General features: G+C 37.8%; 1 pseudogene; it reads left to right on the top strand.

Moving 5' to 3' along the window:
• Positions 1-13,562, top strand: part of LOC104075846 — a 29,719-nt pseudogene that overhangs the window by 2,741 nt on the left and 13,416 nt on the right.

The following is a 13,562-nucleotide window of genomic DNA, read 5'->3' as shown; positions in this document are numbered from 1 at the left end:
TTGCTTAAGAGTGGGGGCATTGTTGGGCCTCTTCATTTTTTTTTTTTTTTTTTGGGGTGTGAGGGGATGGGTATGTGGTCTTTTTGCATAAGTGTCTCCCCTTCCCTGAAGTGAGCTATCTCTGAAGAGGAAGCTTTCTTCCTACACAAAACCTACCCCAAATATCAAAATCTCCACATTTGTTGATTGAAATAGCTATCTATTGAAGAAATGTCACATAAGTTTCTTGTCTTTGTTTAATATTACACTACATATATGTCACTATTTTGGATGCGTGCTATGGACCGACTCAAAGCCTAGTTCTGACTGGTTTGGAGAGCTGTTTTATTGATGTCTTCTCTGCACTGCTCCACTGCTGAAGGTGAAATTTTCAAAAGACTTTGAAGTAATGCAGTGCCCAAGCTCTCTGTCAGTGGGAAGTTGGCAACTAATTCACTTAAATGCCTTTAAAATACCACTTTGTCCTCAGAAGTGCGATCTGTGATGGACGAAAGGAAAAGTTGTGGTTTTCCACCATTAATGGTGAAATTCCCTTTGCTTATTCTTTTAGGTGGGATCAGTGTTTTGCCCTCTGTGTTCCTTAAGGCAAGGAATCTGCAGGAAAAAACAGAGTCACAGAGGAGTATGTTTCTGGTTTATATCCCCTTCTTCCTCAGCATTGACAAAATATTAAGTTACTTTTCAGATTCATTGCAATACAAATTAAATAGTAGGGGTAAAGTTGTGTTTATTTGCCTTAACCATTTTGGCTATCTATTATGAATGTGCTAATTTAGAGCTCTTCATTTAGAGCTCCTGATCTGTACCAATTCAGCTGTAACTGAGTGCTCCAAGCATGCTTCATTAGCCTTTAAGTAGTTAACTTTGTGGATTGTTTCATGGTATAGGTGAAGAAGAAAAGTTCACACTACTTATTTTCTTGCATGGTAACATTTTACCAATACTGACCTCTACAGTGAAAACAAACATACTTAAGTTTTCCATGCCAATACACTGGGCAATAAATAAAAGCTTACAGAATCAGATTACAGGTACCACAATACAGAATTCTGTATTTTAAATGTAAAGTTTTAACAACATAAACTAAACAGTAGAACAACTATTTCACCTGTCAAATACGGGTATGCCACAACAGTTTCATCACCTAAGCTGTACATCATTTATGTCGATAACACTTTTGAATATAATGAAGAAGGTAGATGGTGGGTTCAAAATCATAGAATCATAGAATAGTTTGGGTTGGAAGGGACCTTCAAAGGTCAACCAGTCCAACCCCCCTGCCATGGGCAGGGACATCTTCAATACAAGATCAGGTTGCTCAGAGCCCTGTCCAACCTGACCTTGAATGTTTCCAGGGATGGGGCATCTACCACCTCTCTGGGCAACTTGTTCCAATGTTTCACCACCCTCATTGTAAAACATTTCTTCCTTATATCTAAGTCTAAATCTACCCTCTTTTCCCCCTTGTCCTGTTGCAACAGGACCTGCTAAAAAGTCTGTCCCCATCTTTCTTAAAAGCCCCCTTTAACTACTGAAAGGCCGCAATAAGGCCTCCCCGAAGCCTTCTCTTCTCCAGGCTGAAGAATCCCAAGTCTCTCAGCCTTTCTTCGTAGGAGAGGCGTTCCATCCCCCTGATCATTTTCGTGGCCTCCTCTGGACCTGCTCCAACAGGTCCATGTCTTTCCTGTGCAAGGAAATGAAATGCTTTCTCAAAGAATACATAGAAAAACTGAAACTCTTTGCCCTAATATGCCATGGATGCTAACAGTTTATTTGCGTTCAAAACCAATTGTGCTAGTTTATTGGGAAAAACTCTGTTAAATGGGTGTGCAACATTTCAGCATCAAGAAGTCACTAAGATTCAGCTCAGTGGAGGCAGGGATCACGAAACAGGAGTGCATCCTGCTTGCCCTCCTCTTACGCGCTTCCCTAGACATGCACTGCTGGCTCCTGCAGGGTCCAGGCCTTGGTAGAGCATTGGTCTAACTCAGGATAGCTGTTCTTATGTTATTGTTTAAGTGTAAGAAAGCTGGTTGGGTTTTTTTTTTCCTTTTTACATGTCCTCGAGCCCACAGAGGAAAAATAATGTTTTAAAAGGTTTAGGAGCTTTTCTAACAAGAAAATACATTAAATATTGCAGATTTTCTGTAACATAAAAATATTCCTTCTGTAATCTCCTGTTCCTCCTTCCTCCCTCCCAGCTCCAATGCACAGCTGCCATACTTGCAGAATTTCAAAGGATGTTTTCAGGTCCTTTCAGGTTCTAGTTCCTGTTAAAAGAAAAAAAAAAAAAGGAAAACCTAAATCAGAAGCAGTTTGACACCCCCAGTAGGAACTAAAACCTGAAAAAAGTCTCATCCACCTGTGAAATGCCTCTGAATATAACAGCTGTGTGCTCAGAGGATGAGACAGCATTCACATTGCCTTCCTCATGTCACAAGTATACATATGGACGATGCACCGTGTGGGTGTGTAGATCATTTCCATATTTCCTCTCCATCTGAACAGTTCAGTCAGGTACGCGAAAAACCCTCCCATTTTCCTTTCCTGAAATGTTAATCACTGAAGTGGCTTTCACAGAACTCAATGAATTAGCAATTGAAAAAGCAGGGTCAGATGTTTCACTGGTAAGAACGATGAAGCTCTGCTGTATTCAGCTGCTGAAGAGGAGTGGCAAGCACGCCTGTGGATACACCACTACACTTGTGTGATAGGTAGATTGCCAAAAAGGGAAAATAACAAGGATAAAATAACAATATAGCAAATACATAATGAAGGGAATGAGAGCAGCAGCAACATAGCCGTGCAATGGAATCTTTTCTCACCTCATTTTTACTACTATGTCAGTGAGACTTCTTGTATGGGTACAATCATTGGGATTTGAATTATCTTCTTAGCATGAGAGAAACCTCCAGCTTGAAACCATTCACAGTGAAGTTCACAACAAAAGTCACATTCAGTTGCATGAAGCAAGGATTCCACATGGCACTGGGCAGGGTGAGGATATCACACCAGACAGGGTCCACATCCATGGTTCAGCACAAACACTAAGATTAAGCCAAGCTATGTGTCTTTCATAATTCATTAGTCAGAAATCTCAAAGCAGCTGAAAATTCCTGTGCCCCCGTTATATTGATAGGTTGTTCTCACTAACCCACTCTACACACTCAGCCTCTTGAATGCATAGTACAGCACCAGCACAGCTACCCACATGGACATTAACCCTTACAAGCTCTACCGAGTGCTTTTCTCCAGGGTGTTTTGACAGGTCTATCAGAAGAAGGGCTTTGAACTGTTCCCAAAGAGAATTAATCAAAATGAGAAAGTAAATAGTGATCAAAACTAACAGAAATTAATTTCCAGGCTTTTGAATGGGCACATTCTCTGTGTTTCCTAAATATAAATCCTAGAAAAGTTAACAGAAAGGCAATATAATAGATCTTCCATATTTTTAAACAGTCAACGTACCTGAAAAAGATAAAAGATTGCTGTGCTAACAACAGGATGCGTTAAAACCATATAGAAGAGATTATGCAGGCTATTTAGTTTTACGAGTTAAAAAGTAATCTCTGCATAACCGTTCTGGTGCCATCCCCACTAAATTATGTAGAGCTTTCCATAAGTGCCTCTAAAAGTCTTTTAAGAGCACACCTTTCAAGTTAGCCATTTTTCTTAATCAGTTTTCAGACAGCTGTAAGTCACTCTGACCTATGTAAAAAAATTCTAGAAAGAGTAGAATTTTCTTTCAGTCCTGTTCAAAATCAGTTTAATTCCACTGAGTTCAGAAGATTTGTTCAGTTTAAAAGTAGTGGTAATGAGATCATAAACAGAATCACTGGTTTTTGATTTATTTAACTATTTGAAATGAAGAAAAGACTTGCCATTTCCACATCAATGTGGAGGAAAAACCTTTTAGTGATGAAGGAAGGGAGGGGAAAGGGAATCTATTTTCTCTTCTGTTTAAAAATGGTTAAGATGTGTCCAGATGCTCCCCCTTAATAAACAGTGAAAAATTCTAATGGCAAACATTCAGAGAATGATTAGCAGGACAATCTCATGGGATATGTACATACCAAAAAAACAGTGAGCAGGTCCTGAATACAAAAGGACAGCAGTATTGTTTTCAGGGATCTGAAGTCAAATAGCAGTTCTCAAGACAGAAAGAGAGACCATCATTTTCAATCACTTTTAATCCAGTTCCTGCTATTCCATTTCAGAGAAAAGTCCAGAGCCCTTAGCCTGACAGGTTAAGCTGCAAAGTAGCAGTGATTAAATTAATAAATTTGTTTTAACAGCCCAAAGGGATGAGATCCTGCCAAAGTCTGCTTCCAGTTACACTTGCGGAGCCACAACAGAATTACAGAAAAATCATAACTCACATAAACTACTGTCAATGTTAGTTCACAGTTGATAGCTAATAGTTCATAGCTAATAAGGGTCAAACAGGAACACTGTTTGATCTTTGGAAGTTAGGCAGGCTTCTTTCATAGACTTTCTGCCGCATGGTATGAGCTTTGTTCTGATTCATGGTTGTTCAGCTGATGAAATACGGACTTCTCAGATTTCTTACTTGCAGTAGCGGGGGTGTAGATGAAGAAGGGTTCCAGCCATTTCAACTCTAGCAAAGAACTATAGAGAAAGAAATCATATGATAGTGATTTTCCTGGAAATGCCAGGAATAACCCAACTCTTCTACCATGTTACATTTACATGTTATCTGTCTTTTCATAGTCTTGCTATCGCTTGCAAGACTTTTTTCTTCTGAGTCATAAAATAATGGGAGATTTTAAGAGCAAAAGGCACAACTTCCTTGAGGACAAAAAAGATGGCCTCTTACTTTTTTTTAGAACAATGTAAAACACGGAACGAAAAATGTCGGGATCACACTGGTTTGGACTTAGTCCATCAAAATTCTGAACAGCAATTTTTTCCCCAGATTTATCCTTTGATTACTAAAAGTACCATTCAACATTTTTCTCTTTCATATAATTAGTGACAGATTGTGGGACAGTCAGTGTACATGAGCAGGGAAGTATATGATACCAAATTTGTATTTTTTCAACCTTTTATTAATTATTTCCATTACATTCTATTGCATTTTTAATATTTATAGTGGGAGCAACATTAGGCAGTGTTACACAAAATTGCTTCATGCCCATTACCTGATAGAGATCAAACATAACTGCACTGAATGAAGATGAAATTTTACTGCCTGATGTGAAGTAAGGATCTGTTGAGAATCCTCTGTGTGCCTGCCAGGGATGTACCCAACCCACTTTGTTGTTGTTGCTATTGGAACTGATGCCAGCTGGCAATGCACTCAGCAATTGTGCTCTGCTATTACCTTTTTAGAAGTGCCCACCAGTCTCCGATAGCTATGGAGAAACTGAATCACAGCATTTGAGACACACTGCCAAGGTATTATATTTTAACAAATAACCATGCATCAGCCAGCATGCAGAAACGGGCTGCGTATGCTCTCAGAGCTGGTGGCAAATGACATGTAAAGCACTTTAACTTATTTTGCTGAGGTTTTGCCTAATTCTTCCGCATTTTTATCTGCTTAAGAACACCTCTGCACTTTTAAATTTCCAGTTTCAAGCGCACATTAGTTTCTTTTGGCCAAATTTTGTGGCAGCAGTTCAGCAGCATTTTGGAATCCTTAGCTCTATCAATGAGAGGTGTGTTCAGAAAATCTATCCCTTCTTTTAGTTGCTTTGCTGGGAATTGCAAACTGCTAAGCTCTTCCATAAATCCAGTCCTTTATATTTTGCTTAAAGAAGATACAAATAGATAGTGGACTAGTTCTAATGGAGCGTAAAGTAGCGTAAAGCTGTAATAGTCTAAAATAACCCCATGGAAGTCTATGATACTGTCATGGAAAAACTGTCTCCAGCTGAATCAGGGACAGTTACTTCCTTTCACAGGTGCTTCTCGGAACATACATAGAATCAAATTTTCAGGATATTGTACTTGCACTGCTAGTATGAGGTGATCATTGACTACAATTTAAGTTTTTCAAAGTCAAATAAAATTTAGCTAGAAGTTTACATTAGTTTACATTAGATGGAAAACTCCCTTCGTAGTAGCAAGGTCTTTTAAAGCCTTTTCTAACTTTTGGCAGTGATATACTACACGCTGCAGGCTCACTATGTCTCCTCAGCAGGTCATATATTTTCCTTTATGCTCAGCTAAGTGGAGCTAAGATCAATTTTTAAATCACATTGCTATATTATCCATCTTTACTGTTGCAGACAAGGTGGATAATTGTTTGCTATTTTAGAGGTCCTTGAGTTGCGAAACTAAATCTTTCTCCCAAAATTCTATTGTAAGTCTCAAAATGACCTTTGTTTGCTACTTACAGAGTATTCGTGTATATAATTTCCACAGAGAGAGGTATATGCATAACCACCAACATACATCCATACTCAAACCCAAATAATAAATTATTTCTTTTGTGTGAGTAGTTGCCTTCAAAAGCAAGAGAGAATTTGGTCACTCCTACGAATAACTATGAAAAGAAAATGACCTTGAAAGAGAGATTTCTGTTTCTGTTAACTAAACGAAACTTATATTAAAATACAATGACGCTCCTTTGCATGAATATAAAGTACATTAATAATTCAGCTAAAATAATGAAGTTCCCGTGCTCCACTACATAAAAAAGGTAAACTACAAAGCTGACCTAATTCTTAGGGATAGATCTTCTGCAAGAATATACTTTGTATATACCAAACCAGTCTTGTTCTTTTGTTTTCTCTTCTATGAAATGACTGAATTTTTTATCAAGAGAAAGCAAGGTCTCTGCTCTTTCTGTGTGTGAATATGGGACAGAATGCATACTCCCACACACCGACACTTCTACAGTGAAATTTTTGCTTTTTCTCCACAGAATGATATTGTCAGTTTCTGGACGGCTTTCCACCTTGGAGATAACTCTCCGGTACAGTGGTCCCCAGGAGGAACCATGGCCATTTACTGCTGGCCAACACCTTCTCAGATCTTCTGCCAAATATCTATGGCAGACAGGCAAGGTCCTAGCTAGTCCCTGCTCTCCTCATCCCTTTCCTTGTTGACTTGTCGTGGAAGCAATCAATCAAAACCAGCTCCATCTCACTCTCCAGCCTATCTTCAGAGTCCGAAGAGACAGTTTAGTCTTTCAGATGGACTCTGATGGCCTACCAAGGCATTCAGTACAAAAGCCGTCACTCTGGGAATGTTACAGGATGTTCGATACGATTTGTCTCACTCTTGTTTTGTTTTTATTTTACAGCAAATTATTTTTACTGATACTGAACCAGATGCAAGCTAGTTATAGAAATGGCTTGATGAATCTGGACACTTTTCATCCAATCAGCCGATCAGTTATTCTGTATTTGATGGGTTCTGTAAGGTGTCATGGTTAAATATGCTTCAGCTCAATACCTAGTGAGAATTACATGCTGACTGGAAATTGTTTGATTAAGTCTTCTCAGATCATACACTTAACTAGTATGGTATTGTTTCAGAGGCATCAGGCACTATGGACCCTGTACACAATATATAAAGAAAGAGCAAATAACAAGTATTGCTGGAATGAAAAGAAAACCACTCAGTTACATAATGGCTTAGCAGGGCCCTCTGCCTCAGAGCTTGGACAGCAGGTCCAATAAATTTATAAACTTGGGAAAAAAACCAAAACAACAACACAAGAGCTGCAGTTACAATGTGCTTCCCAAATAAGAGAGAGATATATAGATATTAGAATCACTACCAAAATCTGACTTTCCTGTAATAGGAGGTACATGCTAGGCGAAATTCTCAAATCATGCAGAGAAGACGGCTGCTTGAACCTGGAGAAGGATTCCCTCCTGACCTAAAAATCTGGATTTTTTTCCTAAACATGAACTTGTGAATAGGCCAGATAGGTCTGAGATTTTTAATGTCACTTAGATAATTTGTCACCTGATATGACCTATTCCCAAGCTTCAGAGGATGTGATGGGAAAAGGAAACAAAATGTGCCTGTATTTTTCTCCCATCAAGGAATAAATATCTCCTGATATTACAATGGAAAAATGTCCCGCAAGGCCCTTGCAGGTGACCAAGGAAAGCCCTAAATCAGTATCTCCATATGAGGTAAATATGGCACAAAAAATAGTGATTTGGTGTCCTTTCTAACTCTTCTGCAGATATTGCCACACTGCAAAGTTAAGGATAAATATCACTGACATAATTGTCCACTATGGGAATTTCCTTGTCAATAGAAAAAAATATCAATGATATCTTTTGCATAAGGCACAGAAAAGTAACGAAACACCACCAAATCTTTTTGGAGTTTCTAGTGATATCAGCAGAGGAACGGAGAGTACAAAATTATTATCATGTTGCTATATGGAACAGTCAAGTCTGTAGTGAAGCGGAATTTCATCATGCAAAGATCAAAATTGCAACCTGTTTTGGCATTTTTTAACAGAAACTAACACCGCGCAATTAATGTGTTGCAAAAAAAGCTCACATTGTGCCCTGAATTTTGTTCTCAAGGTTTAACACATGCAATTCTCCTCCTCGTTTCCTTTAGTTGTAATGGATATTGTACATATTTAGCTCCTACCTCCCATTCAGGGTGCTCAGTTTTGGCTGTGTGTGAAGGTGTAAGAGGGATCTGAGTAAAGAGCACTATGTATTAGGACATAATTCAGGCTGTGTCAAGTTTATTTTAAACCCTCTCTAAAGAACCCCAATAAATCTGACCACAACTCAAGTTTAAGTACCAAGTAGAGCAGCCAAGGATGATGAAAATAAGGAGACTTAGAGCAGCTATAGTAACTCATTGACATTATGCCAAATATTCTGAGCCAAATTCATCCCTCGTGTAAGTACTTTGACTACCGTGGAGTTACACTAGACAAGAATTTGTTCAGCATCCTCTGATTATAGGGAATTTTAGATCTAAAACAGGGGATAAAATCGCTGACCCAAGTATAATGAAGAGACATGGAATGGCAGGGATCAAATAAAAGAAGATGGAAACTCATTGACTTGTACTATACTGAAAGTCAATCTGCCCTTGTAAAACTTTATTCAAACATTGCAGCAGATGAAAATACATATTTGGAGCTCTCAAAATCATCTGTACAAGAAGAAGATAAAGTGTACATTCACTGAGGCTGCAAACAATATTATTGAGATTAAATTGCAGCAGAGGAAGAAAATGTGTTTTTCAGGCACAGCGCTGCAGGACCTACAAAACAGCTATTACAGACTTCAGAGGAAGAAGATGATACAACGACACAAAGGAAAATCACTGGACCAGCTTCCTCCATGGGGCAATGTACTGAGTTGAGAGGACATAGGCAGTCTGATCAGAATGTTTCCCCAGAAACTATTGTATTTAGGGATGGTTTTATATAGAAAATTCTCTTCAGTTTGCTTGTTCCTTGTTAATTTCCTTCTTTCTTCCTTCCTTTCTTTCGATCTTTTTCTTTCTTTCTTTCCTTTCTTTCTTTCTTTCTTCCTTTCTTTCTCTTTCTCTTTCTCTTTCTCTTTCTCTTTCTCTTTCTCTTTCTCTCTCTCTTTCTCTCTCTCTCTCTCTCTCTTTTTCTTTCTCTCTTCCTTCCTCCCTTCTTTCCTTCCTTCCCTCCTTCCTTCCTTCCTTCCCTTCCTTCCTTCTTTCCTTCTTTCTTTCCTTCCTTCTTTCCTTCTTTCTTTTTTTAAATTTGCAGTGTGTTGCAAAACCACTGAAAACCACCAAGGCAGAAGTTTCAATCTTCCTGCTTTTGTGGGTGGAATCAGTCTTGCTGTGTAAAATACATCGAGAAGCAATAAAATTTGAAAAGAAGTATGAGCACTTGGTATAGAAACAGAGATAAATCTTCCTGCTAAGAATAATTGAAGGGAATAGGCTTTCTTCTCATGTCCTGACACATTACATTTCAGAATCTAAAACTGCTTTTAGTTAATCACACTTTAACAATCTTCCATGTCTATGATCCTCTTTTCTTTACTGTCCCATAGGTATGCAATAGGCAATAGCTAAATTGTTGCATATGAAACTAGCTATAGTCTCATGGCCCAAAGGAAAAAACACCTCTTTTTCTTTGATGGGCATCCTCCAATTGCATGAATTATGTTGCTTCCTAAGTGTAATCACAGATTAGCTTTCCTTTTTTACTATTAAATATACGTATATTTGATCAGACTTATTTATGCCTTTTCTTCTCAAGATTTATTTGAAAGAACATTATGAGTACTTGCATGGCATAATACATTTTCTACTTCAATATGATGTATATAACCACAGCAACATCTGTCCTCGGTGGTGCATCAGCATGCCTTACTGTTGGATAAATACTTTTCTTTTTAATGTTCCCTTGGACAGAACATGCAATAAAACTGCAAGGAGATATAGCAATTTTAGGATGAAAAGATTACAGACAAAATGAAAACTTCTTCACAATCTGATCACTTTAAATCCTTTGTTATTCAATGTTAGACTTTTTAAAATATTAGATCCAGCTGTAGGTATCAAGACAGTCTATGGATTTGTGGGTACATTTTGCATTAAAGTAAATAAAATTCTTGAAAATCTTGTGTAATTTATTTTAGCTAAGTAGCTTTAATTTCCTTTTAATACTACTTGTCCGACGTTTTAACTGGTTTTATATAAACAGTTCAGCTTGCTTACTTGATATTTTTCATTTGATTACAGACACAACATATTCGATGGTTTGCTGAAATGCCAGCACTGTTTTCCCTCTCAACTTCTTCTGTTACCTCTGAGTTTATGAAGTTCTATTTCCACTTCTGTTTGCTAGACCCTAATTATTTTATTGTAAGTAAGGTATCAGTAGAGACAAAAAGGTAAAAACTGTTCTTGTTCAGCAATTAACTGTTTACTCCCAAAGGCAAGCTTGAAGAAAATAATGTCTAAGATTCTGATTTCTGATGACCATTAAGCATCATTAAAACTACTGTTTTAGGCGCAAACTGAATGGGTTTACATTGTGCTAAGAAGTATTAATAACGACGCTTGGCAGCAGCAGTATATCAATAAAATGAAGTTAAGCACAACTATTGTAACTAATAATATAATACCCCTGTATATACTAAGCTTCTCAGGATTTTAAACAATGATGTGAGTGTCATTACACAGCATTATCATTTTAGCATGGGTACAAATCATTCATTCAAACGCTTTAAGGAGTATATTGTTTTGCCTGGAAGACTGACTTCAGACAGTAACTAGAGTACAAAACACTCTTCAGCCAGAGATCATCAGAAATTTCTGAGAAGCAGAGTCAGCAAATTTATCATATTGACCATGTAAATCTGAAGTCATTTTGTTGTCTAGTAAGAGAATACTTTTTCGGAAACCAGCATTCAAGAGAAAAACGCTGATTTAAAATTGTATGCTATTTCATATTCATTTTTAACCTGTTTATGTTTCCATTTAAAATTTAATAGTGTGGTAACTGAAATCCTCACAATAAAATACCTTTTTTTCCTACTGCTTACTTTATGCATTTTACACTGTTTTGTAGAACTAGTTTTAATGTTCCTTCTGGTGAACTCTCAGCTCTTCTTATTAACCTCAAATGTCTTTAGCAGATCCATAGAGAAAAAACAAAAACACAGGATTATAGAAAAGGATTATATGATTTTGAAATAAGCAAACTCATGAAGAGGTTTGGAAACTGAAAATCATTCTAAAAAGAGAAGCTAAAAAGAGTAGTTTTCAATATTTGCTTATTCTTCAAAGTGTGTGCATAACTTGAACATACAATCTCAATCCCTACCTCAAAGATACAGAAAGAGATTACACAGTACTCAGTCTGAACCTAAAACATGAACTTCTTTCCTCATTTCAGTGCTACTCATGTATATTGAAGTTTTTGAATCAGTGGTTCAGGATCTGTCAAACATTTTATGACTGCCATCCCACAGAAACATTTTTCTTTTTTCCGTACCTATGTAGGGAGTAAAGGGAGTAATAAGAATCATTTGCCTGTGTCAAGTAGCAGAAAGATTTGTAGGCTTTTTTTTGTATACTGCAGAATCATATAAAGACCTGAAAAATGCATAAGCCTGCTCAGAGATTACTTGCTGCATAACAAGGATGGTTACAATAAATGTAACTGAGTCAAATTTCAACTGATGATAAAAAAAACGTTGAAACCGAATTAAATGTTGAGTTAAGGTATCTCTGCCAGGACTTGCTCTTTCAAGTTGAAATGGAATTGAAGACAAGGCTATCCAAACTGATCTTGCCAGTAGTTTCAGAAAATATTATACAAATGGAGGCACAAACAGAAAATATTTGGAAACTTCTGCTGGGGTTGGGATATAACCCAAGGTGGTGATGGGGGGTTGGCTACACCTTGCCTTTCCTAGAGGTTTTTACCAAATGAAGAGCACACTGATATTTCTGGGAAGACTCCATGAGACTCCTCCTGTGTAAATTGCTGGGAGAAGTGGCGGATCGTCACCCCCCTGAGCCATGAGCGCTCCCTTCCAGTTCACCCTTGCTTGGGACCAATGCCTGGAGCAGAGCTCCCAGAAGGACAAAGGGCTGAGACCATGTTTTGCCACTCAGATATCTCACTGATTTTAGGGTGTGCTACAGCATAGACTTCACTCTGAATACAGTTCATTTACTCTTCTAAAATTAACTGGCTGCCAGAAAGTCACAGAGAACAGAAAGATGTCAGAAACAATATGATATCTTCAAATTTTGCTATTATTAAAGAGTGATAAAAGATGTTACACTCCACAAAGACCTTCAAGTTTGAGCTCTAATATCCATTGCACTGTTCTCAGTGAAACATTGCAGCAATAAATGATTTCCCGGCAGACATTTTTGGCTGGGAAAGATACTATACTGCACAAAGCAGGCTGGTCACTGTAGTGGAGTAACCAGCTGCTGTGCCAACTCCTTCTTGGACTGGGTCATTAGCTGCGAGCAGCTATTCTAATTAAAGTCTGCCAACATGTAACTCTTAGTGGAGCAAGACTATCCTGACAGCAAGCTTTAACAGAGACATTTTAAAGATCGCAGAAATCATTTACTCAGAAGAGAGGCAATTTAATTAGTAATTTAAAAGATGCTTAAGAAAGACTTTTTATGAACCAAACTATGTATGGTGGACTTCCAGACAAGAAGTGAAATTTAATTTCTGCCTCCCTTGGAGAAAAGCACCTTTTCTCCCTTGGAGAAAAGTTCGAAGATGATCTAGCTGTAGCAACCTGGAACAGTATTAACAATCAGTTTATCCAGGTACAGAGGTCACTTTTCAGGATTCTGAAGCTAGGTAATGAATTTGCCTCAAGTATAAAACATGTGTTTCATGTAGCATAAATTGTTCCATGTTAATTAGAATTTACTAGTAGCCAAGAACTAGTCAACTCCTATTTCCTAGTGGAAACTGTTTCATGGTGCATTAGGAGAAAGGTGATTCATTTCAACAAGCCGGTAAAGCCTGCAGGAAAAAAAAAAATTTTTGAAACATTTGGAAATATCTTTAAAACACTATACTTACTAAAAGTCATAGCTCTAGGCAAAGTCGGGGCGGGGGGGGGGGGGGG

The sequence above is a fragment of the Fulmarus glacialis genome, unplaced genomic scaffold (assembly GCF_000690835.1).
Source record: "Fulmarus glacialis isolate BGI_N327 unplaced genomic scaffold, ASM69083v1 scaffold7180, whole genome shotgun sequence".
Lineage (NCBI taxonomy): Eukaryota > Metazoa > Chordata > Aves > Procellariiformes > Procellariidae > Fulmarus > Fulmarus glacialis.
Note: the sequence above shows the minus strand (reverse complement) of the source record. Positions and strands in the feature narration are given on the sequence as shown.